At 44.2% G+C, this 27,610-nt stretch overlaps 1 protein-coding gene and 1 long non-coding RNA gene across 5 annotated transcripts in view; both read right to left on the reverse strand.

Moving 5' to 3' along the window:
* LOC129048916 (uncharacterized) overlaps positions 1–8,233 on the reverse strand; it is a 47,901-nt gene extending 39,668 nt beyond the window's left edge. The window contains exon 1 of the long non-coding RNA XR_008511600.2: positions 1–8,233. This exon is cut by the window's left edge and continues 36,096 nt beyond it. This is a non-coding gene — a long non-coding RNA (uncharacterized LOC129048916).
* The window catches only part of NAV2 (neuron navigator 2), an 882,771-nt gene that overhangs the window by 492,731 nt on the left and 362,430 nt on the right, over positions 1–27,610 (reverse strand). The gene's annotated exons all lie outside the window — the stretch shown is intronic.

Genomic DNA, 27,610 nt, shown 5'->3' on the forward strand with positions numbered 1-27,610 from the left:
CTGACCGGATGGGGAGCATCCAGGGAGCCAAACCCTGGGGCCAGAGTGGGAGGGAGACATACCGGCTCCAAGAGTGTCAGCAACAGGAGATTCTCCCCAGTGGTGATTAAAGTAGCTATGATCTATTGGGTGTTTGCCACATGCCAGCCCAACACAGAGCATTTCACATGAACATATTCATTTATGCCTCCTTGTGGCCTCGGCTGCCAGATATTATCATTATCTCTCTCTTCTTCTTCTTTTTTTTTTGAAGACAAGGAAACTAAGGCTCAGGTTGAGGAACTTGTCCAAGGTGGCACAGCCAGTGAGAGGTATATGTGGGATTAGAGCTAGGTTTCCTGTCTCTGGAGCCAGTGCTCTCACTTTGCAGGCAGGACCCAAACCTCCCACCTCGTCCATCGCCGTCAGTGCATAGATGGGAGACTGAGGTCCAGACGGGGGAATGTTCTCTTACCAGGCTTCCTTCTGCTATGAGATGTCCCCTAAGAAGCCCTGGAGCTGGGAAGACTGTAACTGTGGCAAAGGACCTACATGACAATTGTGACTAACCTTCCCAATTTGGAAAACGTCTCATTTAAAGGTCTGTGGCACACTAGACTTTACACAAATTGGTCCTCTTTGCTGGGACTGATGAGGTCAAAATTGCAGCTTCTCTGGCTGTGACCAGAGAATTTCATGCATGAAAAACCTCCCACTTCCATGGCCTAAACAACCCCAAAACCCACCGACCCCTCGGTCCAGCCCAACAGGCACATGGATCTCTTTTTCTTTTTTTGAGATAGAGTCTCACTCTGTTGTCCAGGCTGGAGTGCAGTGGTGCAATCTTGGCTCACCGCAATCTCTGCCTCCTGGGTTCAAGTAATTCTCCTGCCTCAGCCTCCTGAGTACCTGGGATTACAGGCACACGCTACCACGCCCTGCTAATTTTTGTATTTTTAATAGAGATGGGGTTTCGCCATGTTGGCTAGGCTGGTCTCGAACTCCTGACCTCAGGCAATCTGCCCACCTCGGCCTCCTAAAGTGTTAGGATTACAGGCGTGAGCCACCGCACCCGGCCCACATTGATCTCTTGACCTTCAACTGATTATACACACCTCAGCCTGCCTCACCTTCTTCACACACCACTTTAGCACCTGAGGGTAAACTATGTGCCAGATCAAATGCCAAGTGCTTTCATGTCATATTGGGTACATATTGCACTTTCTAATTATGGTTTCAGTTAATCTTCATAGCTATATTATGAGGTTGGTATTATTCCCATTTTATAATTAAGAAAACAGAGACAGAGAAGCTTAAATCACTTTCCTAGGGACACACAGCTCATAAAAGTTGGAACCAGAATTTGAATTTGGATCTGACATTAAAACCTATGTTATTAAAAATGTAAAATAAAATACCTAGGAATAAAGTTAACAGAAGCAGTAAAAGACTTCTATGGAAAACTACAAAACAGTGATGAAAGAAATTTAAGAAGATGCAAACAACTGGAAAGACATCCCATACTCATGGATCAGAAGCATTAATATTCTTAAAATGACAATACTACCCAAAGCAGTCTACAGATTCAATGCAATCCCTATCAAAATACCAATGACATTCTTCACAGAAATGGGAAAAAAAGTTCTAAAATTTGTGTGGAACCACAAAAGACCCCAAATAATCAAAGTAATCCTGAACAAAAAGAACAAAGCTGGAGACATCATACTACCAAACTTCAAAATATACTATAAAGCTGTAGCAACCAAAACCACATGGCACTGGCATAAATACAGACATATAGGCCAGTGGAACGGAACAGAGAACCCAGAAATTAACCCACATATCTACAGCCAACTGATTTTTGACAAAGATGCCAAGAACACTCACTGAGGAAAGGACAGCCTCTTCAATAAATGGTGTTGGGAAAACTGGATATATAAAAGAATGAAAACAGATCTCCATCTCTCATCCTATACTAAAATCAACTCAAAATGGCCAAATACCTAAACGTAAGATGCAAAACTGTAAAACTTCTCAAAGAAAATATAAGAGAAATGCTTCAGGATGTTGGTCTTGGAGAAGATTTTATGAATAAGACCTCAAAAGCACAGGTGACCAAAGCAAAAATAAACAAGTATGGGATTATATCAAACAGCAAAGCTTCTGCACAGTAAGGGAAACAATCAGCAAAGTAAAAATACAACCTATAGAATGGGAGAAAATGGTCACAAACTACTCATCCGACAAGGGATCAATATCCAGAATATACAAGGAACTCAAACATCTCCACAGGAAAAAAAAATAGGCAAATGATCTGGACAGGCATTTCTCAAAAGAAGATACACAAATGGCCAAGAAATATATGAAAAAAAAGTTCAACATCACTAGTCATCAGGGAAATGCACATCAAAATCACAATGGGATGTCATCTCACCCCAGTAAGGATGGCCATTATCAAAAAGAAAAAAAAGAACAAATGTTGGCAAAGATACAGAGAAAAGGGAACTCACACATTTTTGGTGGGAATGAAAACTAGTACAGCTTCTATGGAGAACAGTATGGAAGTTTCTCAAAAAACTACAAATAGAACAACCATATGATTCAGTAATCCTGCTACCGGGCATTTCACCAAGAGAAAGGAAATTAGTATATTGAATAAATAGCTGCACCTCCATGTTTATTGCAGCACAGTCCATGATAGCTAAGTTATGGAATCAACCTAGTTCAACAGGAGATGAATCAATAAAGAAAATATGGTCTATATACAACATGGAATACTATTCAGCCATAAAAAAGAAATGCAATTCTGTCATTCATAGCAACATGGATGGAACTGGAGGACATTATGTCAAGTGAAACAAGCTAAACACTGCATTTTCTCACTAACATGAAGAAACTAAAAAAAGTTGTTCTCATTGAAGTAAAAATTAGAACAGAGGATACTAGAGACTAAGAAGGGTTGGAGGAAGGGAAAGATAGGGAGAGATTTGTTAAAGAATACAAAATCACAGCTAAATAGGAAAAATAAGGTCTAGTGTTCTATACCACTGTGTGATGGCTATAGTTAACAATAATGTATTATATCGTTTCCGTTAGCTAGGAGGAGGATCTTAAACATTCCCAACATAAGGAAATGATAAATGTTTGAGATGATGAATATGCTAATTAGCGCAATGTGATCACTATACATAATATGTATCAAAACATCACTATGTACTTCATGAGTATGTACAATTATTATTTGTCAATTAAAATTTTTAAATAAATGTTAAAATATTTTGAAAGATCTGGTTCCAAAATGGCCGAATAGGAACAGCTCCAGTCTACAGCTCCCAGCGTGAGCAATGCAGAAGTCTGGTGATTTCCACATTTCCAACTGAGTTACCGGGTTCATCTCACTGGGGCATGTCAAACAGTGGGTGCAGGACAGTGGGTGCAGCCCACCAAGCGTGAGCTGAAGCAGGGCGAGGCATCGCCTCACCCAGGAAGCCCAAGGGGTCACGGAATTCCCTTTCCTAGCCAAGTGAAGCTGTGACAGACGGCACCAGGAAAATTGGGTCACTCCCACCCTAATACAGTGCTTTTCCAACAGTCTTGGCAAATGGCACACCAGGAGATTATATCCCACTTCTGGCTGGGAGGGTCCCACACCCACGGAGCCTCACTCACTGCTAGCACAGCAGTCTGAGATGGAACTGCAAAGCGGTAGTGAGGCTGGGGGAGGGGCGCCCGCCATTGCTGAGGCTTGACTAGGTAAACAAAGCAGCCAAGAAGCTCAAACTGAGCAGCTCAAGGAGGCCTGCCTGCCTCTGTAGACTCCACCTCTGGGGGCAGGGCATAGCTGAACAAAAGGCAGCAGAAACTTCTGCAGACTTAAATGTCCCTGTCTGACAGCTTTTAAGAGAGTAGTGGTTCTCCCAGCACAGAGTTTGAAATCTGAGAACAGACAGACTGCCTCCTCAAGTGGGCCCCTGACCCCCGAGTAGCCTAACTGGGAGGCACCTCTCAGTAGGGTCCAACTGACACCTCACATGGCCCGGTGCCCCTCTGAGACAAAGCTACCAGAGGAACAATCAGGCAGCAACATTTGCTATGCTGCAATATTTGCTGTTCTGCAGCCTCCACTGGTGATACCCGGGCAAACAGGGTCTGAAGTGGACCTTCAGCAAATTCCAACAGACCTGCAGCTGAGGGTCCTGACTGTTAGAAGGAAAACTAACAAACAGAAAGGACATCCACACCAAAACCCCATCTGTACGTCACCATCATCAAACACCAAAGGTAGATAAAACCACAAAGATGGGGAGAAACCACAGCAGAAAAGCTAAAAATTCTAAAAATCGGAGTGCCTCTTCTCCTCCAAAGGAACAATACAGCTCCTCACCAGCAACAGAATAAAGCTGGACAGAGAATGACTTTGACGAGTTGAGAGAAGAAGGCTTCAGACAATCAAACTACTCTGAGCTAAAGGAGGAAGTTCAAACCCATGGCAAAGAAGTTAAAAACCTTGAAAAAAAATTAGACAAATGGCTAACTAGAATAACCAATGCAGAAAAGTCCTTAAAGGACCTCATGGAGCTGAAAACCATGGCACGAGAACTACGTGACGAATGCACAAGCCTCAGTAGCCGATTCGATCAACTGGAAGAAAGGGTATCAGTGATGGAAGATCAAATGAATGAAATGAAGTGAGAAGAGAAGTTCAGAGAAGAAAGAATGAAAAGAAACAAATAAAGCCTCCAAGAAATATGGGACTATGTGAAAACACCAAATCTACATCTGATTGGTGTACCTGAAAGTGACGGGGAGAATGGAACCAAGTAGGAAAACACTCTGCAGGATATTATCCAGGAGAACTTCCCCAAACTAGCAAGGCAGGCCAACATTCAAATTCAGGAAATACAGAGAACACCACAAAGATACTCCTTGAGAAGAGCAACTCCAAGACACATAATTGTCAGATTCACCAAAGTCAAAATGAAGGAAAAAATGTTAAAGGCAGCCAGAGAGAAAGGTCGGGTTACTCACAAAGGGAAGGCCATCAGACTAACAGCTGATCTCTTGGCAGAAACTCTACAAGCCAGAAGAAAGTGGGGGCCAATATTCAACATTCTTAAAGAAAAGAGTTTTCAACCCAGAATTTCATACCCAGCCAAACTAAGCTTCATAAGTGAAGGAGAAATAAAATACTTTACAGACAAGCAAATGCTGAGAGATTTTGTCACCACCAGGCCTGCCCTAAAAGAGCTCCTGAAGGAAGCACTAAACATGGAAAGGAACAACCGGTACCAGCCACTGCAAAAACATGCCAAATTGTAAAGACCGTCGAGGCTAGGAAGAAATTGCATCAACTAATCAGCAAAATAACCAGCTAACATCATAATGACAGGATCAAATTCACACATAACAATATTAACCTTAAATGTAAATGGGCTAAATGTTCCCATTAAAAGACACAGACTGGCAAATTGGATAAAGAGTCAAGACCCATCAGTGTGCTGTATTCAGGAAACCCATCTCATGTGCAGAGACACACATAGGCTCAAAATAAAGGGATGGAGGAAGATCTACCAAGCAAACGGAAAACAAAAAAAGGCAGGGGTTGCAATCCTAGTCTCTGATAAAACAGACTTTAAACCAACAAAGATCAAAAGAGACAAAGAAGGTCATTACATAATGGTAAAGGGATGAATTCAACAAGAAGAGGTAACTATCCTAAATATATATGCACCCAATACAGGAGCACCCAGGTTCATAAAGCAAATCCTTAGAGACCTACAAAGAGACTTAGACTCCCACACAATAATAATGGGAGACTTTAACACCCCACTGTCAACATTAGACAGATCAACGAGACAGAAAGTTAAAAAGGATATCCAGGAATTGAACTCAGCTCTGCACCAAGTGGACCTAATAGACATCTACAGAACTCTCTACCCCAAATCAACAGAATATACATGCTTCTCAGCACCGCATCGCACTTCTTCCAAAATTGACCACATAGTTGGAAGTAAAGCACTCCTCAGCAAATGTAAAAGAACAGAAATTATAACAAATTGTCTCTTAGACCACAGTGCAATCAAACTAGAACTCAGGATTAAGAAACTCACTCAAAACTACTCAACTACATGGAAACTGAACAACCTGCTCCTGAACGACTACTGGGTAAATAATGAAATGAAGGCAGAAATAAAGATGTTCTTTGAAACCAATGAGAACAAAGACACAACATACCAGAATCTCTGGAACACATTCAAAGCAGTGTGTAGAGGGAAATTTATAGCACTAAATGCCCACAAGAGAAAGCAGGAAAGATCTAAAATTGACACCCTAACATCACAGTGAAAAGAACTAGAGAAGCAAGAGCAAACACATTCAAAAGCTAGCAGAAGTCAAGAAATAACTAAGATCAGAGCAGAACTGAAGGAGATAGACACAAAAAATCCTTCAAAAAATCAATGAATCCAGGAGCTGGTTTTTTGAAAAGATCAACAAAATTGATAGACTGCTAGCAAGACTAATAAAGAAGAAAAGAGAGAAGAATCAAATAGACACAATAAAAAATGATAAAGGGGCTATCCCCACCGATCCCACAGAAATACAAACTACCATCAGAGAATACTATAAACACCTCTATGCAAATAAACTAGAAAATCTGGAAGAAATGGATAAATTCCTGGACACATACACCCTCCCAAGACTAAACCAGGAGGAAGTTGAATCCCTGAATAGAGCAATAACAGGCTCTGAAATTGAGGCAATAATTAATAGCCTACCAACCAAAAACAGTCCAGGACCAGATGGATTCACAGCCGAATTCTACCAGAGGTATAAGGAGGAGCTGGTAGCATTCCTTCTGAAACTATTCCAATCAACAGAAAAAGAGGGAATCCTCCCTAACTCATTCTATGAGGCCAGCATCATCCTGATACCAAAGTCTGGCAGAGACACAACAAAAAAAGAGAATTTTAGACCAATATCCCTGATGAACATCGATGCAAAAATCCTCAATAAAATACTGGCAAACTGAATCCACCAGCACATCAAAAAGCTTATGCACCATGATCAAGTGGGCTTCATCCCTGGGATGCAAGGCTGGTTCAACATACACAAATCAATAAACGTAATCCATCATATAAACAGAATCAAAGACAAAAACCACATGATTCTCTCAATAGATGCAGAAAAGGCCTTCAACAAAATTCAACAGCCCTTCATGCTAAAAACTCTCAATAAATTAGGTATTGATGGGATGTATATCAAAATAATAAGAGCTATTTATGACAAACCCACAGCCAATATCATACTGAACGGGCAAAAACTGGAAGTATTCCCTTTGAAAACTGGAACAAGCCAGGGATGCCCTCTCTCACCACTCCTATTCAACATAGTGTTGGAAGTTCTGGCCACGGCAATCAGGAAGGAGAAGGAAATAAAGGGTATTCAATTAGGAAAAGAGGAAGTCAAATTGTCCCTGTTTGGAGATGACATGATTGTATATTTAGAAAACCCCATCGTCTCAACCCAAAATCTCCTTAAGTTGATAAGCAACTTCAGCAAAGTCTCAGGATACAAAACCAATGTGCAAAAATCACAAGCATTCCTATACACCAATAACAGACAAACAGAGGGCCAAATCATGAGTGAATGCCCATTCACAATTGCTTCAAAGGGAATAAAATACCTAGGAATCCAACTTACAAGGGATGTGAAAGACCTCTTCAAGGAGAACTACAAACCCTGCTCAACGAAATAAAAGAGGATACAAACAAATGGAAGAACATTCCATGCTTATGGGTAGGAAGAATCAATATCATGAAAATGGCCATACTTCCCAAGGTAATTTATAGATTCAATGCCATCCCCATCAAGCTACCAATGACTTTCTTCACAGAATTGGAAAAAACTACTTTAAAGTTTATATGCAATCAAAAAAGAGCCCTCATTGCCAAGACAATCCTAAGCCAAAAGAACAAAGCTGGAGGCATCACGCTACCTGACTTCAAACTATACTACAATGCTACAGTAACCAAAACAGCATGGTACTGGTACCAAAACAGAGATATAGACCAATGGAACAGAACAGAGCCCTCAGAAATAATACCACACATCTACAACTATCTGATCTTTGACAAACATGACAAAAACAAGAAATGGGGAAAGGATTCCCTATTTAATAAATGGTGCTGGGAAAACTGGCTAGCCATATGTAGAAAGCTGAAACTGGATCCCTTCCTTACACCTTATACAAAAATTAATTCAAGATGGATTAAAGACTTACATGTTAGACCTAAAACCATAAAAACCCTAGAAGAAAATCTAGGCATTACCATTCAGAACATAGGCATGGGCAAGGACTTCATGTCTAAAACACCAAAAGCAATGGCAACAAAAGCCAAAATTGACAAATGGGATCTAATTAAACTAACGAGCTTCTGCACAGCAAAAGAAACTACCATCAGAGTGAACAGGCAACCTACGGAATGGGAGAAAATTTTTGCAATCTACCCATCTGACAAAGGGCTAATATCCAGAATCTACAAAGAACTTAAACAAATTTATAAGAAAAAATCAAACAACCCCATCAAAAAGTGGGCGAAGGATATGAACAGACACTTCTCAAAAGAAGACATTTATGCAGCCGACAGACACATGAAAAAATGCTCATCATCACTGGCCATCAGAGAAATGCAAATCAAAACCACAATGAGATACCATCTCACACCAGTTAGAATGGCAATCATTAAAAAGTCAGGAAACAACAGGTGCTGGAGAGGATGTGGAGAGATAGGAAACTTTTACACTGTTGGTGGTACTGTAAACTAGTTCAACCATTGTGGAAGTCAGTGTGGCAATTCCTTGGGGATCTAGAACTAGAAATACCATTTGACCCAGCCATCCCATTACTGGGTATATACCCAAAGGATTATAAATCATGCTGCTATAAAGACACATGCACATGTATGTTTATCGCGGCACTATTCACAATAACAAAGACTTTGAACCAACCCAAATGCCCAGCAATGATAGATTGGATTAAGAAAATGTGGCACATATATACCATGGAATGCTATGTAGCCATAAAAAAGGATGAGTTCATGTCCTTTGTAGGGACATGGATGAAGCTTGAAACCATCATTCTGAGCAAACTATTGCAAGGACAGAAAACCAAACACCGCATGTTCTCACTCATAGGTGGGAATTGAACAATGAGAACACTTGGACACAGGGTGGGGAACACCACACACCAGGGCCTGTCATGGGGTAGGGGGAAGGGGGAGGGATAGCATTAGGATATATACCTAATGTAAATGACAAGTTAATGGGTGCAGCACACCAACATGGCACATGTATACATATGTAGCAAACCTGCATGTTGTGCACATGTACCCCAGAACTTAAAGTATAAAAAAAAAGAACAAAAAAAAATTTTGAAAAACACAAAAAAATTAAATGATCATATTTGAGCCCTACAATATTCCTGTGAGGTAAAGAATATTTCGCCTAGGATCAGAGGCAGGCCACAGAGATGTTAAGTAATTTGCCTAAGAACACACAGTGAGTAAGAGGCAGAAGCAGGATATGTACTCAGGTCTGTGGAAACGCCTATGTGCTTTTGTGGATGGACACTTGAGAGCTTGTTATAAGAATGTGGGCAGGTGTCAGGGGATGGGGGGAGGTTTACTCTCTTTCCTGCCATCCCTACCCCTTAGCTCTAGCCAAAGTGGGTCTCTCTTCTCTGGGTCCCAGAGAGGCCATCTTCCTTCTTACTCCACTTATCTCTTTCCCTGTACCCCCTCCCCAAATCTTTCCTTCTTAGATTTCCTATGCTTCTCAGAAGCACCCATATATCTCCCCTCAGAGCCCTCATGTCCCCAACCTGACTCTAGATTTTTCAGCTGATTTTTCTTTGTCTGGCCCCATCTGCATGTCAAATCTATGGCTCCCCACCACCACAGCTTAGCACAGGGCTAGGCCCATGGTAGAGACTCAGACTGTTCCCATTGCTTCTCCTGATGACAAGGATGAGCCTTGAGTCACCAAGGACCCATCCAACCATCCATCCATCCATACATACATCTCTCCAGACAGCCATCTTGCCATCCAGCTACCCATCCACCCATCCATCCATCCATCCGTTCATTCATCCATCCATCCATCCATCCAGCAATCCATCCATCCATCCAGCAATGCATCAAGCAATCCATCCATCTGTCTGTTCATCCATCCATCCAGCAATCCATCCATCCAGCAATCCATCCATTGATCCATCCAGCCATCCAGCCAGCCAGCCAGCAATCCATCCATCCATCTATCCATCTATCCATCCATCCATCCATCCATCCATCCATCCATGCAACAAATATTTAAGGACCTACTACGTTTGAGGCACCATTCTAGGTATTTATTTACGTCAAAGAATAAAATCAAACAAAAATATCTGCCTTATGTGTCTTATAGTCTAGGGAGGAATGAAAGACAACAAACAATAGGTAAGTAAATTACAGAGTATGTGAGAAGATGATGACTAAGGGAAAAATAGCATAAGGTAATGGAGAATCCAGAGCCCATGGGGGAATTTTAGGCAAGGCTTGAAGGAGAGAGTGAGTGAGTCATGGGGATATCTGTAGGAAGAGGGTTCTGGCTTCTGCAAGTGGCAAGTGCAAAGGCCCTGAAGTGAGTGTGTGCCATTGTGACTGGAGCAGCATGACCTGAGGGGAATGATAGGAGAGGAAGTCAGATTGTGTAGGGACTTAGCCACCACAAGGATATGGATTTGTAATCTGAATGCAGGGGTAGGAGAAGGTGAAAGGTCCTCCCTCCCAGATCATTGTTTTGCTGCTTCTTTTCATTCAGGTTTCAACCAAAGCTGTCTCCTCAGGGAGGCCATTCCTGGGACTACCTTACCTAAGTGGCACCCTCACACTTTACCATGCACTTCTTATCACAACTACCATCTTTAATCTTCTTCATAGCACTTACTGCCTGGAAATTAGCTAATGTGGATTTTCTTGATTCATGTGTCTCTCTCCATGAGAGTGGAAGTCCCTTGAAGGCAGGCCTGTGTCTGTCTTCTTTAGTACAGAATCCTCAAAGCAGAGCAGCAAGCAGCCTGTTATCCCCCCATTACCAGACAGTTAATAGCTGATGTACCCCCAGAGGGCTGATTACCTGCTCATAAACCTGTTGGGAAGGCAGGTGTATGATTTCTGCAGAATTCTAATCTACCCCTACTCCAGCTGCCAACATCCTCCTAAGATGCCCTCCTAACACCCACCTAACTAGGGCATGAGAAATTAACCTCAAGTTATAGGAAGCTAAAAGAAACCATTTTCAAAGTTACATCCTTTCCCTGACCCTGCTGCCTCTCAACTAGGTCATCAAAAATAAATAGCTTTTTTCCTAGAAAGAAAAGAAACATGTGGTGTTGCCCTGCTGCTCCAGTCAGAAATCTGTATTACGTAGACTTCTAGGGAGAAAATAGGGGAAAAAAGGAGAGAACAAGCTAGGTACTTGACACAGATTTTATCATTTAGGCCCCCAAATGAGCCTTCAATGTAATGTTGTGAGACCCATGTTATAGATGAGGAGACTGAGGCTCAGAGGGTAAGTAATTTTTCCTGTCTCAGTATTAAATGATGAGTACAGGGCAAAGGCAGAATTCTATCTTAGGTCTGCCTGACACCAAAGCCTCATGCTCTTTCTACATCTCTATGCTAACCCCTCAGCCTCAATTCAGCATAAAAACCTATTCTGAGGACTGAAAAGAACCAGGAAAAGGAAAAAGGAACCCATCTTGACAGAGCTGGGATTTTCTGAGAGCCCTCTCAGCACTTAGGCCCCAGAGGAGCCATCCTGGGCCTAGTGTCGCCCAAGTAGAAGCATCGTGCACCTTGGTCCCAGGGCATGCAGGACAGCCCTGTCCTCCCCATCATCAGGGCACATGGAGCAACCCTGGGGGCCAGCTCACCAGCCTGGGTGCTCCACAGGGAGTCTCCAGCTGCCTGCCTGACTGCCTTCCAGACTAAACATTCCCTCTCCCAACTCTCCCTGCTCCGCGGGGCAAAGTGTCCTAGGAGAGTCTCAACAACAGAAGTGAAGGATAGTTTACGTGTGTCTATGGACACCCTTGGGAGAGAGGCGGGCATGTACCCAGGCTTACAAACAGGCTGCAATACACACACATAGGGGAGGCCAGCCCAGAGAGCCACAGATCATGCACACACACACAGTCAAAGGCAAAAATGGTTATCTCTGAACACTGATAATGAGAGGTGGGCCCACATTAAATTACAAACACAGAAATACTCAGCATGGTGTGCCCTGGACTTCTGGACTCCAAGAAGGACATGTAGGCCTAAATGTGAATACACAGTCACACAGTCTACGGGGCTCTATTTTGGAAAAAAGGGAAGAAAAAAAAAACCTGTGAATGTTTCCACTGTGTGCTGCTTGTAAAAATTCTGCAGCCTGGAGCAATGCCCCTGAGCTGTGTGGCTGTGTGTGGGCTGTCAGATAAAGTGGGGATCATGAAAACAAACAGCTCTGAGAGCATGATGATGGGGAGGCAGTGCTCTGCTTACAGGGTTAGGGGTGGGGGCTGGCTATACGTCAGGATCCCCCCAACAGTGGACACAGACGGAGCTGATGGGCTTACTGCTCAGTTTTCTGAAAAATAAAACAAGCCTACCCTATGTGGTTGCTTTGCTAAGTTTCAATGTAATGAGAATTTGAAGCAGGAGCAGGGTGCTAGCACATCACACGCTCTCAATAAATGGAGGCTGCTATGATTAAGCTCACAATACCTCTGGTAATAAGGGGACATGAATCATTTCATTGCCATCTTCAATGCTTCCCCTTTTAGAGCTGATTCATTATGGCTCAGAAATATTATTACTAAAAATGCATTTCATATATGTGTATATGTATATAATGAATGTCTAGCACTGAGTGCCTAGCCACCGTTTTGCGTTTATTATTGTTACTAAAAATGCATTTCATATATGTGTATATGGGTGTATATGTATATATACATATATGAAATGCATTTTCAGTAACAATAATAAATGCAAAACAGTGGTGAGGCACTCTGTTAGACATTGCCTAAGATATTACATATATCTTACTTGGCTTTTACAACAGCCATATGAGGATGTACTATTATTATCCCCATTTTAAAAATAAGGAAATACAGGCTCAGAGGAGTTCAGCAAGTTTTAAGTCAAACCATTAGTAAATAGAGGAGTTTGAATATGAACATAAATCCATTTAAGTGTTAAAAACTCTGGTCATTATATATATATATATCATATATATGATATATACAGTATATTTTTACATATTTTAGTATACTATATATAATCTTTATATTTAATATACATATTTGTTATTGTTGGAAGTCAGCCTGAGCAGGTGAGTAGGCACTAGTGAGCCCAGACTCTCAGGCAATGCGTATAAAGTACCCATTATGAGCTTCCCTCAGTTTGGAGCAGGCAGCCATCTGTTGACTTCATCATGGCCCCTCTCTTGGGCATAATTTTGAGCATGAAGTAATAGCACTGGGGGTGAGACAGAAGTCACAAAGAAGAGTAGCATGTTGGGTAGTAAAAATGAAAGTTTATGGTGGCTAGAGAGGTCTTTAAGGAAAAGATCCAGAAAACAGAAGGCACATAGGGATTTAAGAAAGGAAGTCCTCATCATAATCCTCACTGTGACCTGGAGGGCATGACCATTCACTCTATAGAGTTCTAGGGGAAATTCCTGACAGAGGCCCTGAGCAGAACAGGAAAACCACAGCTACAGAGAAAACGCCTCCACCAGCATGACCATGCCACTGGCCCATAGAGCTGGGTCCCTCTCTCCTCCAGTGGCCAGATGTGTGTCGAAAAGACAGCAGGACACCAAGAGTGAGCCCTAATGTGAACTACGGACATTGGGTGATAACCACGATGTGTCAGTGTAGGTTCATTGAGTGTAACAAATGCACCACACACTGGTGCGATACTGATAGCAGAGGATGCTGTATGTGCAGGGCCAGGGGCTACATGGGAATTCTCTGTACTTCTGCTCAATTTTGCTATAAACCTAAAACTGCTCTATACAATAAAATTTATTAATTAAAGAGAGAGAGAGAGAGAGAAAGGGAGAAAGGGTGGGGTGGAGCCAAAAGAAAGGCACATGCTGCCACTGCATCCGAGGATTTTATCTCTGTTCTGAGCAGCCAAGAGGTTTCCAGGAGGTGTCTCATGGAACTAGGCTGGGGTGGAGAGGAAGAGAGCCAGCAGGACCCAGCCCCCTCCCTCATCTCCTCTTCAACCCCCACCAGATTTTATTTGCTTTATCGACTGGGCTTCTGCATCAAATTCATTTTAAGAAAGTTGTGCTGCCAGCCTTGTTTTAAGGCCTTCTGCACCAGAGGCTCCACCATGGGTAAGACCATGACCCTCTTTATCTGTACAGCACCCTCCAGTTCTCAAAGCTTTTTCATGAAAGGGGCCCTGAAGGAAGGAAGCTCACCCTTCAGCCCTATCATCAGGTTGGGCATATAGAAAGTGCTAAAAAATTATTTATTGCATGAATCAATGACTCATGTGCATTTTACAGCAAACCTGTGAAGTAGATGAGGCAATTTAGGTTTTATCCATTTTACATTTACTGAGTTGCTTACAATTGGTTAGGCATTGTAGTAAGCACTTCACATGAATTATGTCATATAATCCTCCTTGAAACCTTTGAGCTAAGTAACATTATTATGGATGAAACTGGGGCACAGACAGGTAAACTAACTTGCCGAAGGTCATATAGCTAGTTAAGAGTGGATTCCAACTCTGGCCACTTGGTTCTTGCCCACGACGAAAAGTTGTTTTAGACTCAGTGAAACCTGGGTTGGGAGAGTTGTAGCAACCCCTGCAAGTCCTGGAGAGGATTGGCCATAGAAGCCGAGTTCAGATCCCCCAAACAGTTCAGACCCCCTCCCACATCATCAAGACATCATTTCAACAGTCTGATTAGGGCATGAGATGGCTGCTTCCTCAACCACCTAGAAAACACAGGACCTTTCCAGCCTGGGGGGCCAAGGACAGCCCCTCCTGGGAGATCTGTCCATACCCAAGGCCTGCCTGATGCAGTGGCGGTAGTAGGGAAAGGAAACAGGAAAGCATATTTAGAATGATAATAAAAGCAAGATAAAAACATGATTTTTTTTCCCTAAAGCCTCACATCCCCTCCATATCCTCAGCTCAAACATGGGGTAGACCCTAGTCAGCTGTGGAAATTTGCCAGCTGGGTCCCTGGTGTGGTTTGGCTGTGTCCCCACCAAAATCTCCACTTGAATTGCATCTCCCAGAATTCCCAAGTGTTGTGGGAGAGACCCACGGGGAGGTAATTGAAATCATGGCGGCCGGTCTTTCCCATGCTATTCTTGTGATAGTGAATAAGGCTCACGAGATCTGATGGGTTTATCAGGGGTTTCTGCTTTTGCTGCTTCTTCATTCTCTCTTGCCACTGCCATTTAAGAAGCACATTTTGCCTTCCGGCATGATTCTGAGGCCTCCCCAGCCATGTGGAACTATAAGTCCAATTAAACCTCTTTTTCTTCCCAGTTTCAGGTATGTCTTTATCAGCAGTGTGAAAACAGACTAATACAGTAAATTGGTACCAGTAGAATGGGGTGTTGCTGAAAAGACACCTGAAAATGTGGAAGCAACTTTGGAACTTGGTAACAGGCAGAGGTTCAAACAGTTTGGAGGGCTCAGAAGACAGGAAAATGTGGGGAAGTTTGGAACCTTCTAGAGACTTGTTGAATGGTCTTGCCCAAAATGCTGATAGCCATATGGACAATAAGGTCCAGGCTGAGGTGGTCTAAGATGGAGGTGAGGAACTCGTTGGGAACCGAAGTAAAGGTGACTCTTGTTATGTTTTAGCAAAGAGACTGGTGGCATTTTACCCCTGCCCTAGAGATTTGTGGAACTTTGAGCTTGAGAGAGATGCTTTAGGGTATCTGGCGGAAGAAATTTCTAAGCAGCAAAGCATTCAAGAGGTAACTTGGGTACTGTTAAAGGCATTCCATTTTATAAGGGAAGCAGAGCATAAAAGTTTGGAAAATTTGCAGCCTGACTATGTGATAGAAAAGAAAAACCCACTGTCTGGGGAGAAATTCAAGCTGGCTGCAGAAATTTGGATAAGTAGCAAGGAGCCTAATGTTAATCCCCAAGACCATGGGGAAAATGTCTCCAGGCCATGTCAGAGACCTTCACGGCAGCCCCTCCCATCACAGGCCCAGCGGCCCAGGAGGAAAAAATGCTTTCATGGGCCAGGCCCAGGGTTCTTGTGCTGTGCTCAGCCTAGGGACTTGGCACCCCGTGTTCCAGCTGCTCCAGCCATGGCTGAAAGGGGCCAATGTAGAGCTTGGGCCATGGCTTCAGAAGGTGGAAGCTCCAAGCCTTGGCAGCTTCCATGTAGTGTTGAGCCTGTGGGTGCATAGAAGTCAATAATTGAGGTTTGGGAACATCTGTCTAGATTTCAGAAGATGTATGGAAATGCCTGGATGCCCAGGCAAAAGTTTGCTGCAGGGGTGGTGCCCCCATGGAGAACCTCTGCTAGGGCAGTACAGAAGGAAAATATGGGTGGGATCCCCCATGCAGAGTCCTTACTGGGGCAGTGCCTAGTGTAGCTGTGAGAAGAGGGCCACCATTCTCCAGACCCCAGAATGGTAGATCGATTTACAGCTTGCACCATGTGCCTAGAAAAGCCACAGACACTCAACATCAGCCCGTGAAAGCAGCTGGGAGGGAGTCTGTATTCTGCAAAGCCACAGGGGTGGAGCTGCCCAAGACCATGGGAACCCACCTCCTGCATCAGAGTGACCTGGATCTGAGACCTGGAATCAAAAAAGATCATTTTGGAGCTTTAAAATTTGACTGCCCCACTGGATTTTGGACTTGCATGGGCCCTGTAACCCCTTCATTTTGGCCAATTTCTCCCATTTGGAATGACTGTATTTACCCAATACCTGTACCCCATTGTATCTAGGAAGTCACTAGCTTGCTTTTGATTTTACAGGCTCATAGGCAGAAGGGACTTGCCTTGTCTCAGATGAGACATTGGATTGTGGACTGTTGGGTTAATGCTGAAATGAGTTAAGATTTTGGGGGACTGTTGGGAAGGAATGATTAGATTCTTGAAATGTGAGGACATGAGATTTGAAGGGGCCAGGGGTGGAATGATATGGTTTCGCTGTGTCCCCATCAAAATCTCAACTTGAAATGTATCTCCCAGAATTCCCACGTGTTGTGGGAGGGACCCAGGGGAAGGTAATTGAATCATGGGGCCAGTCTTTCCCATGCTATTCTCGTGATAGTGAATAAGTCTCATGAGATCTGATGGGTTTATCAGGGGTTTCTGCTTTTGCTTCTTCCTCATTCTCTCTTGCTTCCACCATGTAAGAAGCACCTTTCACCTTCCACCATGATTCTGAGGCTTCCCTAGCCATGTGGAACTGTAAGTCCAATTAAACCTCTTTTTATTCCCAGTCTTGGGTATGTCTTTATCAGCAGCATGAAAACAGACTAATACAGTCCCTCTCACCCAGGAAGGGGCTGGGCTGAGCCTGGAGAAAGACGAGGAGGTGCTAAGTACACAGGCATTTAGGCAAGTAGGCCTGGGCTCTTACGAATGCATCTGTCCACCCACCCACCCACCCATTCATCCACCTCCATCCATCCATCCATCCATCCATCCACTGCCCCATCCATCCATCCATCCATCCATCCACTTATCCATCCATCCACTGCTCCATCCATCCATCCATCCATCCATCCATCCACTTATCCATCCATCCATTTGCTGGAAATGGAACAAGTGCCCACATTTTTCTGCTCTGAAGCTGATTGACCTCTAGGCTTCCTCCCTAAGACTGATGGTCATTTGAGAACTGGATATCAACAGGCTGTGACAAAGCTCTTCAAGCTCTGATGCACGTTACCTGTGAAAAGTTGTTTCTGCTATACCTGCATTATAAAGCAGTAAGAGATTTCTGAGACTTCAAAGGGAATTCATTGTATAGAAAGCTCAGAGCTACAACTGTAGCCCAAATCTATGCAGCATGAATGAGCCCATGGCACCCATTGCCTTAGGCAAAATCTGATTTCCCCATCCCTTTATTTTCCTCTTTATTCTGACTTCCTCATCCACATATAGGTTATTATCTTTTGTTAACTTATATATTTTAAGCCTCCTCAAATCCTTTTTTGGAATCAAGTTGAATCATAAAAGAAAAAAAAATGATTGAATTGAACTAATGCAGATGAAATAAGGAGGGGATTTATTTCGGGAACTGAGCTGAGCTCCCAAACTGAGAGTTCAACCATTCTCTGTCACCCCCACCCATGATCCTGAGGATATGATTGCTGTCAAATTACTCTTTCTAACATTCTTTCTGCCCGAGGAATGGCAGCCCTTCAATTAGCACCTATCAGTCCTGGTTTTGGGCATCTGATGGAGAGCCCCTAGCTTAGTGTTCTCATCGTAAAATTGGGATTATACTTGTTCCTAGCCTGCAAAACTGTTGAGAGGATTAGTTGACTTCTGCATGTAGTAAGGGCTCAGTTATAGTTAGCTGTGATTACTGGTAGATTTCAGTGACACATGACTTAAACAGAGGTCCAGTCTTGGCACTAGAGCCAATACGGACCCACTGAGCAACTCTTTCTACCTTCCTCTCAAGCTTTGAGTGTAGAGTAGAACCTTTGAGAACACAGAGGCTTGCATGGCCAATAATCATTTGTTCAATTGATTCTAGATATTTAATGGTAATAACCTCCTCCCTCCCCAGTTAAGGCTGGGTGAGGCATGCAGTGGTTAGTCTTCTCTGCCAAGCCCTTGGGGTACACATGATTCCTCTCTTCAAGGCACTTAGTGTCTCCAGGAAAGACTAACCTACAAACCACCAACCACGGCGCCAGGATGAATGAACTGGCGATGGCTCCATCTTGCCTTTAGACCTTTGCCCATGCTATTCCCTCACGTGTAATACTTTTCCTTCCCTTCACCCTCCCTTCATCTACTCTTCTTCCCTCTCTGCCTCTCTCTCTCCCCTCTGCGGAAGGTGTTCATTGTATTTCTACAGACTCATTCTTGATATATTTTGTATTCTCTTTTTCTCCCTCCCCTCTTTCCTCTCTTTCTCAATTTTCAACTCTCAATTTCAACTTTTGTTTCAATTTTTGTATTTGGAATTGGTTACTGTCCTTTTAATAGTAAGATAAATGGCTAAAATATGCCTGCAGCTTATCTTTAATTAACACATCTCACAGTGTTATCTGCTTTCAAAAAGGCCTGTACTGGTGTACTAGGCAGAATCATGCCATCTAGAGATGTCTGCGACCCAATCCCCTGAACCTGTGAATAGGTACATTTATGACAAAAGTAATTTTGCAGATGAGATTAAATTAAGGATCTTAAAATAGGGAGATGATCTTGGATTATTCAGATGGGTCCACTGTAATCACAAGGGCCCTTAAAAATGGGAGAAGAAGGCAGAAGAATGAGAGAAGGAAATGAGACCGTGAAAGCAGACGTCACAGTGATGCCAGTGATTGCAGCTGGGGGCTGCCAGCCAAGCAGTGTGGGCAGCCTCTAGAAGGAAATTGATTCTCCCTCTAGAGCCTCCAGGAGGAATGCAGCCCTGTTGACACCTAGATTTTCAACTCGGACCTCCAGAAAGTCATTAATTTGCATTGTTTCAAGCCACAGAGTTAGTGGTAATTTGTTACAGTAGCAATAGGGAACAAATAGAGCTGGCTCCAAAAGAAAGGGAAGGAAATTCTGTTTCTTAGAGGAGTATTTCCGTTTCCTAATGTCAGTACAGCTAGGTTTTATGGGAGTACTTGTGTGTGAGTGTGTGGGACTTGCCTGTATGGCATATGGCTGTCTTTTCTCCTCCAGATCATGGTTAACACAGGACAAGTTTCCTCAAAATAAATAAACACTGTCATTTCAATTGAACCTTTGTGTGGAGATAAGTTCACATCCCAAAGTGGACTTGGGCTGCAAGCCCCTTCCTCTGAAAAACATCAAGGGCATCATTGTGTTCATGCACTAATAAGCACTGCAAGGCAGTGTATTTGCTCTTCTTGTGCTTTCTTTTCATAGTGGCATCTGCTGGGCTTCAGCTGGCATCTGGACATAGCACAAGAGAGGACATGATGGCAAATGAGGGGATCTGACATCCTAGGAAGGAGGCAGTGGTCTGAACAACATCTTACCACTTATGAACACACCTATGTTCATTCAGTGAAAGCATGAGTTCTGTTTATTTGAATGACAGAGCTCTGAACAGTCCCCAAGCCTCCCATTTGCTCTGCTGGAATGCAGAGCATGGTGGTGCAGAGAAGTCTTTGAGGTCAGAGCTGAATTTGAAAACTGTCTCCTATTGATGGGTAACCAGGGTTGTTATTGTTTTTTATTCAGCTGTAAAATGGGAGAATTGGGGGAGATTCTGGTTTTGCACTGAGGTAACGCATTGATGTGCACAGCACAGTCCCTGGATCAAAGTAAGCCATCAATACACAGTAGCTCTTGGGATTGCATTTAGCCTCCTGATCTAGCATAATAGTAAGAATAATAAAGAAGCAAGACTAGGGTTCTGTGGTCAGTTATCTTGTTTGAAGAATCTTTGCTGAAATGTTTCGAAAAGACATGACATATTTTTCTTCTTGGTTCCCTTTACACATGACACTTCTCTTCCAAGCTGTGATTGTGAAGTCTGTAATCTGAGTTCCTATCTCAAATCCTGCTCCATGAGTCTGTTTACTTCCCTGTCCCTCAAAAGTATTCTCAGCCCAGCCATACCCATTCATTAGAGACTCTAAGACTGACAAGGAAAAGAGCTGAGCCATGAGTGGAGACAGTGTGCAAGAAGTAACTGCTTACTCCTTCCTTTGGGGCAAGGAGTACAATCAGCGATGTGGCAGGAAGCCTGCAGTGTTGGGTTAAGTAGCAGTCAGATACATTTAAGTGGAACTGGCCTATCTTCCAACCGCAACCTCAGATGACAGCTATCCTAGCTCCACTTAGAAAGGCAGTGCCTCTTCTGTTCACCAGTGGGCTGCCTTCCCCAGAGCTCATCATGGCAAGGTAGAACAGAGCTGGTCCCCAGGCCTAGCAGAGCAAGAACGGGGCAGCTAGGGACCAATCATCCTGGCTTTCCTCTGGGCCAAGAGGGCTCCCTGTTTCAAAGGCAGATGGTGGAAGATCTGAGAAAGAAGTCAGGATTGAGGATGATAGCCACCCCCGTGGGCCTATGTAGAGTAAGAGCTGAAGATCCAACTGGAAAGGATGGTAGGAGCCATCTCCACTGCACCTACTTCAAACTCTCCAGGGACACAAACTGAGAGCAGCCCTGTAACCAGTGTGGTTGCAGAGCAGGCAGATCAGAGCCCAGCTGTAAGCAGACCCTTCTCTTCCTTCCCTGGCCTAGGAGCTGGCCCATACGGTGTGGAAAGTGCATTCCAGCTGGAGCAATGCATCTCCAACTTCAAAGTGTTGGAGAATCACTTGGAGATCCTGTTAAAATGCAGATTGTGAGTCAATGGATCTGGAGTGGGGCCTGAGCTTCTGCATTTCTAAGATCTCAGGTAAGGCCATGCTGGTGGCCTGCCTTTGGGATTGCAATTAGCTTGATAACAGGCTAAAACAATAAAAAACAAAGGATAATACAGAAACAAGATGAGGGTCTTGTAGGAGACTCTTCTGTCCGCTTCCATGATGTTCTGGGTGTCATATCTCTTGGCAGAGGTAATTTAGAGTGCTTCCACTTCCAAGTGGCCTTTGGGGTCCCCCTCTGTGGGCACTTTGAAGAATTAACAGGGAACAGGACAGGGCTTGGAGATTTGGATGAGACTAACATTGAGTGCCTGCTTGGAACAGCAGCAAGAGGAAAGGCAAGGAGCTGGGACTGGGCAGAGTTTAGCTGAAGCAATTGGGAGGGGCAGGTGAGGAGAGGATGGTTAAGGGAGAAAAAAGTGGAAAATGGAGAAGTGAGGTCAGCGAGGCGCACTGGACACTGAATCAAAACTCTTACTCTCATCAGCTTTAACACCTGGGGCAAGCTGACACCTCTGAGCCTCAGTTTCTTTATCTATAAATGAGTAGTGTAACATTTAAGCCTCAGGATTAGGGTGAAGGTTAAATAAAGCAACAAATGTGAAAGCATCCAGCAAATTACCTGGCATGTAATAGTATCCAATATCCAATACATTTTGAAACAACAAACCAATAAGTAGGCTCAGGCTTTGCAGAGTCTTCACAGCCAAACAAAGGAGTTTGGCTTGTGCTAGCAAGAAGCCAGTCACAGATTATTCCTAACTGCAATAAAGCAAGCTCTCCCTAGGGATCTCTGCTTAACTGCCTCTGAGTAATTCTGAGCACTTAAGTGGAACTCAAACAGATAAAATTATGTAGTTCAAAACCAGTCTTGAATGCAGACCCCTCACTAATCCCGATTAATCTTTTGCCTCCGTCTGAAATGGTATGATTCCACAGGCCCCTGGATTTCCTGGAGTAATCCACTATCCCTCTCTCCTCATCGACTCCAAGATGAGCAGCAGGTTGCATCAGTTGCATGTTAATAGGATGTCCCGGGGAAACAACACAACCCACACCCAAATCCTGTCCAGGGCCTGGAATACCAGGACCTTGCAAATCCTAAATCTGATGAAAAGAAATGACCCATTTTGCAGGGACCTTGCTAGAAGCCCTTAGAAAAAGGTTGCATTGAGAAAGAGTCCTTTCTAGGCAAACAAATGAGGTCCAGGAGGCAGTGCTGCTGCCTATGCCCGGAAGGCTTTGTGGAGGCCTGTGTCTACCCTCCTCCCCGCTAACCTTTCCATCCTCACATGCTCCCTTGCACAGGCCTCAGCTAAGTAGAGCCTATGCTGCTTTTCATGACTTTCTTTTTTTTTTTAATAATATTTAGAAATGGTTTGGGACCCAGAAACTTAAACATTTCCACTGAGCCATTATTTTCCTGCGGTATATGTTTTTAAAATAGATACAAACAAAGCTTGCATTTCACAGAGAAGAGGAAACGGTAAATACACTTAGGATCAGTGCAGAGGAGTCCATCTTCCTTTACTCTCCTTGGGAGAGGATCTTAGGTGGTGCTGGGCCAGACAACTAAGTGCTTCTCCCCCAAAACCAAAAGATCTAGATGAGTTTGGGGGTTGAAGGGGCAGCTGGATGGAGGCACATCAGAACCAGCTGTGGGTATTTTTTCTTTCCTAAGTAAATATCCCTTGCCCCAACTCCTCCCCTGGACCTTTCAAAAGACAGACAGCAGTCCAATGTAGTGGTTAGAACATGAGCCCTGGACACAGGCTGTCTGGGCTCAGTCTTAGCTCTGCAATTCCCCTACTAGAGGCCTTGGGTAAGTTAACCAATGTATTAGTCCGTTTTCATGCTGCTGATAAAGATATACCCAAGACAGGGAAGAAAAATGGGTTTAATGAACTTACAGTTCCACATGGCTGGGGAGGTCTTACAATCATGGCAGAAGGCAAGGAGGAGCAAGTCATGTCTTACATGGATGGCAGCAGGCAAAGAGAGAGCTTGTGCAGGGAAAGTCCCATTTTTAAAACCATCAGATCTCATGAGACTCATTCACTATCATAAGAAAGTGCAGGAAAGACCCGTAATTCAATCCCCCACCAGGTTCCTCTCATGACACACGGGAATTGTAGGAGCTACAATTCAAGATGAGATTTGGGTGGGGACATAGCCAAACCATATCAACCAACTTCAGTGCCTTAGTTTCTTCACCTGTAAAATAGAGGGATACAAGTGCCCATCTCATGAGGCTGCTACAAGTGTCACAGGAGTTAATAGCCATGAGGTAGTTGGAGCATTGCCTGGCACAAAGCAAGATTCAATGATTTAATGCATCCCAAGCCACCAATACCTAATATGTCCCTAAACTCTCAATCCTAGCTGCTCCAGCCCTGTCCTCTTGCAGTTCCCCAAACCCATAAATGACAACTCCATCCTTCCTGTTGCTCGGACCCCAATCCTTGGAGTCATTTTTGACTCCTCTTTTTCACACTGTATACGCCATCCATTAATAAATCCTATCAACTCTAATTTGAGCATATATTTAGCACCTGGCCACGTTTAAACACACCACCACTGCCCCCCCAGTCCAAGCCACTGTCATCCTTCATCCTGACTGTTGCAGTAGCCTCCTCCTACCCTCACCTCCAGGCCCACAATCTCTTCTTCTCACAGCCTCTAGAGTAATTCTTTAAAAACATTAAAGTCACACGATGTTTCTCCTCTGCTTAAAACCCTCCAAAGCCCCCATCTCACTCACAGTAAAAGCCAAAGTTCTACTGGGCCCTAGAAAGTCCTATGTGATACAGCCCACTGCCTCTCTGATGCTACTGCCTACTTCTCTTCCCCTTACTCCCTCTCCCCCAGCCACATGCTCTTCCTTGCTGTTCCTTGAACATGCCCAGCATGCTCCTGCCTCAGGGCCTTTGCACATGCCATTCCCTCTGCCCAGAACACTCTTCCCTCAGAACCCTTATAGCTCCCTCCCTCCCTTCCTTCAGGCTGTACTCAAATGTCACCTCATCAGAAAGACCGTCCTTGAACCTCCTATATAAAACCTTCCATCACTCACTATACCCCTTTCTTTGCTTGATTTTCCTTTTGAGCTCTTATTACCAGTTAATGTTATACATCTTTGTTCCTCTGCTTTTTTTTCCTCTCTTCCTCCTTTAGATATGCTGCTCTAATATAGTAGCAGCCTAGTCCCTTTTCTCCTTTGCTCTGTTTCTTTTCTTTTTTTTTTTTTTTTTTGAGATGGAGTCTGGCTCTGTTGCCCAGTCTGGAGTGCAGTGGCGCAATCTTGGCTCATTGCAACCTCTGCCTCCCAGGTCCAAGCGATCCTCCTGCCTCCTCCTCCCAAGTAGTTGGGACTACAGGTGCATGCCACCATGCCAGGGTAATTTTTTGTATGTTTAGTACAGATGGCATTTCACTGTGTTAGCCAGGATTGTCTCGATCTCCTGACCTCGTGATCCACCTGCCTTTGCCTCCCAAAGTGCCGGGATTACAGACATAAGCCACTGCGCCTGGCCCTCCTTTGCTCTATTTCTAGTCTCTAGAAACATGCCTGGCACGTAGTGGGTGTTTATAACTGTGAATATCTCCCTCCCTCCATTTCTGTCCCCCTCTAATACAGCTCCATGCTGCAGCCAGAAGGATCTGCTTACAATACAAATTTTAAATTTTATAATGCTTCTCTGTCACTCAAGAACCACCAGTAGACCCCCCTGCTGCCCACAAGGCAAAGCTACTATGTGACATGGAAGTCCTTTTGTGGTCTGGTCCTACGTAACCTCAGCCCTCTCTGTTGCCGTCAATGAACCCTCTGCCCATGGAGCAGAAATGTGTCATTGCTCCCTGAGTAATGATCCTTTGCTCATGCTGTTCCCTCACCTTAGAATGCCCTTCCTCCCTTTCTCCATCTGTCAGACTCTCATTGTAGTGGGTTGAATGGTGGTCCCCTAAATGATATGTCCACCTGGAATCCATAAAAACAACCACATTTGGAAAAAGGATCTTTGCAGATGTAAAGTTAATGATCATAGGAAGAAATTATCCTGGATTAGGGTGGCCCCTAAATCCAATAACAAATGTCCTCAGAAGAGAAGAGAAGGGGAGAAGACACAGAGGAGGGGGCCAGGCGAAGACAGAGGCAGAGATTGGAGTGATGCTGCCACAGCCACGAGACACCTGGAGCCACCAGTGCTGGAAGAGGCAAGGAAGGACTTTCCTCTAGAATCTGCCAAGAAAGCATAGCTCTGCCCATGCCTTGATTTTTATATTTCTGGCCTCCAGAACTGTGAGAGAATAAATTTCTGTTGTCTTAAGTCATCAAGTTTGTGGTAACTTGTTATGGCAGCCCCAGGAAACTAACATACTCTCCCTTCAAGACTTGTAGAGAAGTGGCTGGGTGCGGTGGCTCATGCCTGTCATCCCAGCACTTTGGGAGGCCGAAGCAGGCAGATCATGAGGTCAGGAGCTCAAGACCAGCCTGGCCAACACAGTGAAACCCCATCTCTACTAAAAATACAAAAATTAGCCGGGCATGGTGGTATGCACCTGTAGTCTCAGCTACTCAGGAGGCTGAGGCAGGAAAATTGCTTGAACTCAGGAGGCGGAGGTTGTGGTGAGCTGAGGTCAAGCCCCTGCATTCCAGCCTGGGCAACAGAGTGAGACTCCATCTCAAAAAAAAAAAAAAAAAAAAAAAAAAAAAGACTTGTAGAGATGCACTCCTTGCCTCCCACCCCCACTGGGAGATTGTGCATCCTTTTCATACTTGACATCCCCAATTTCCTGGCCAAAGCTGATTGGACTGGGGATGAACACTTAGCCCAAGCTGGGCCAATCAGAGTGTCACAGGGATTAGAAACTGGGACAACAGGACCATGGGGCCCTGGTGGGGCAGGTCATCTAGGCTCAGAGCTAGGCAGTGTAGGATTGTGTGCAGAAAGGAAGCCATGCAGAGAGGAGCAGGACAGACATCGGAAGCCCTGATGATTCTCTAGTTCCTAGAGGAGAAGTTCCTGCTCTTTGTTTCTAAAAGATTCCCACTCCCACTTTTCCATAACCTGGCTTGAGCAAGTTTATTTTCCTTGCAACCAAATCATCCCTAAGCTAACAACTGAGCTTTAGTGTCACTTCATTTCTGACCCCATCGTACGGAGAGAGAGGATCCTAGTCTCTGGGCACCTCAGCTCTGTGTCCCCACCAAGATTCACTGTCACTGATAGCAATGTTTGCATGCCAGTCTTCCCCCAAACTGAGCTCTTCAACCATGGATCAATCTGTTCTGCCAGTTCCCATTTCTCCATTACCAGATGGGGTACCATGTCTGGGACCACAATGGATAAATAAATGAATAAAGGAAAAAATGCCACTCAGTTATGCCCACAAGAAACTTATGGTCAGGTAGGAAGCACAGACTGACACACATACCCAAGAGCACCATCCAAAAAGGACCAAGTAGAGGGCTGCTCTGAGTCCAGGAGGGCAGGCCGGAGGGCCAGTGTGGAGGCAAGGGAAGGAGAAATTGCGGAAGTGGGGTGTGGGAGATGATCACTGGACCAGGCAGAAGGCAGGGTGAAACAGGGAAGATGTTCCAAGTAGGGTGTAGGGACAGTAGGGAGGAGAAAGCAGCAGCAGTTGGGGTGTGTGATAGAGATAGGGCCTGACTTTGAGCAGAAGTTCGCAGGTAGGAGCTCTGAAGGAAGGGATCACTGGGCCAGTCCTGGGCTTTGGGTAACTCATCCACCTAGCTGACACCCAGCCAGACACTGTGCCCAGTGCCAGGTATACAGAGATGACAGATAGCAGAATTCAAAGACCAAGCTGAAGCTCTTGAGAGAACAAGACTGTATCTGCTGTTCCAAGGAGGAGAAATAGTATATAAGCAAAGCTTCTGTGGAGCACTTTACAGTTTAGAAAGTGCTTTCTCATGTATTAATGATTACAAAGTCACGTGGTATAGTAGAAAAAGTGATGCTGCTGCAGAAAGCCTGAGTTAAGATCTTGCCTCTACCATTTGGTG

Source organism: Pongo abelii, chromosome 9, assembly GCF_028885655.2.
Source record: "Pongo abelii isolate AG06213 chromosome 9, NHGRI_mPonAbe1-v2.0_pri, whole genome shotgun sequence".
Taxonomy (NCBI): domain Eukaryota; kingdom Metazoa; phylum Chordata; class Mammalia; order Primates; family Hominidae; genus Pongo; species Pongo abelii.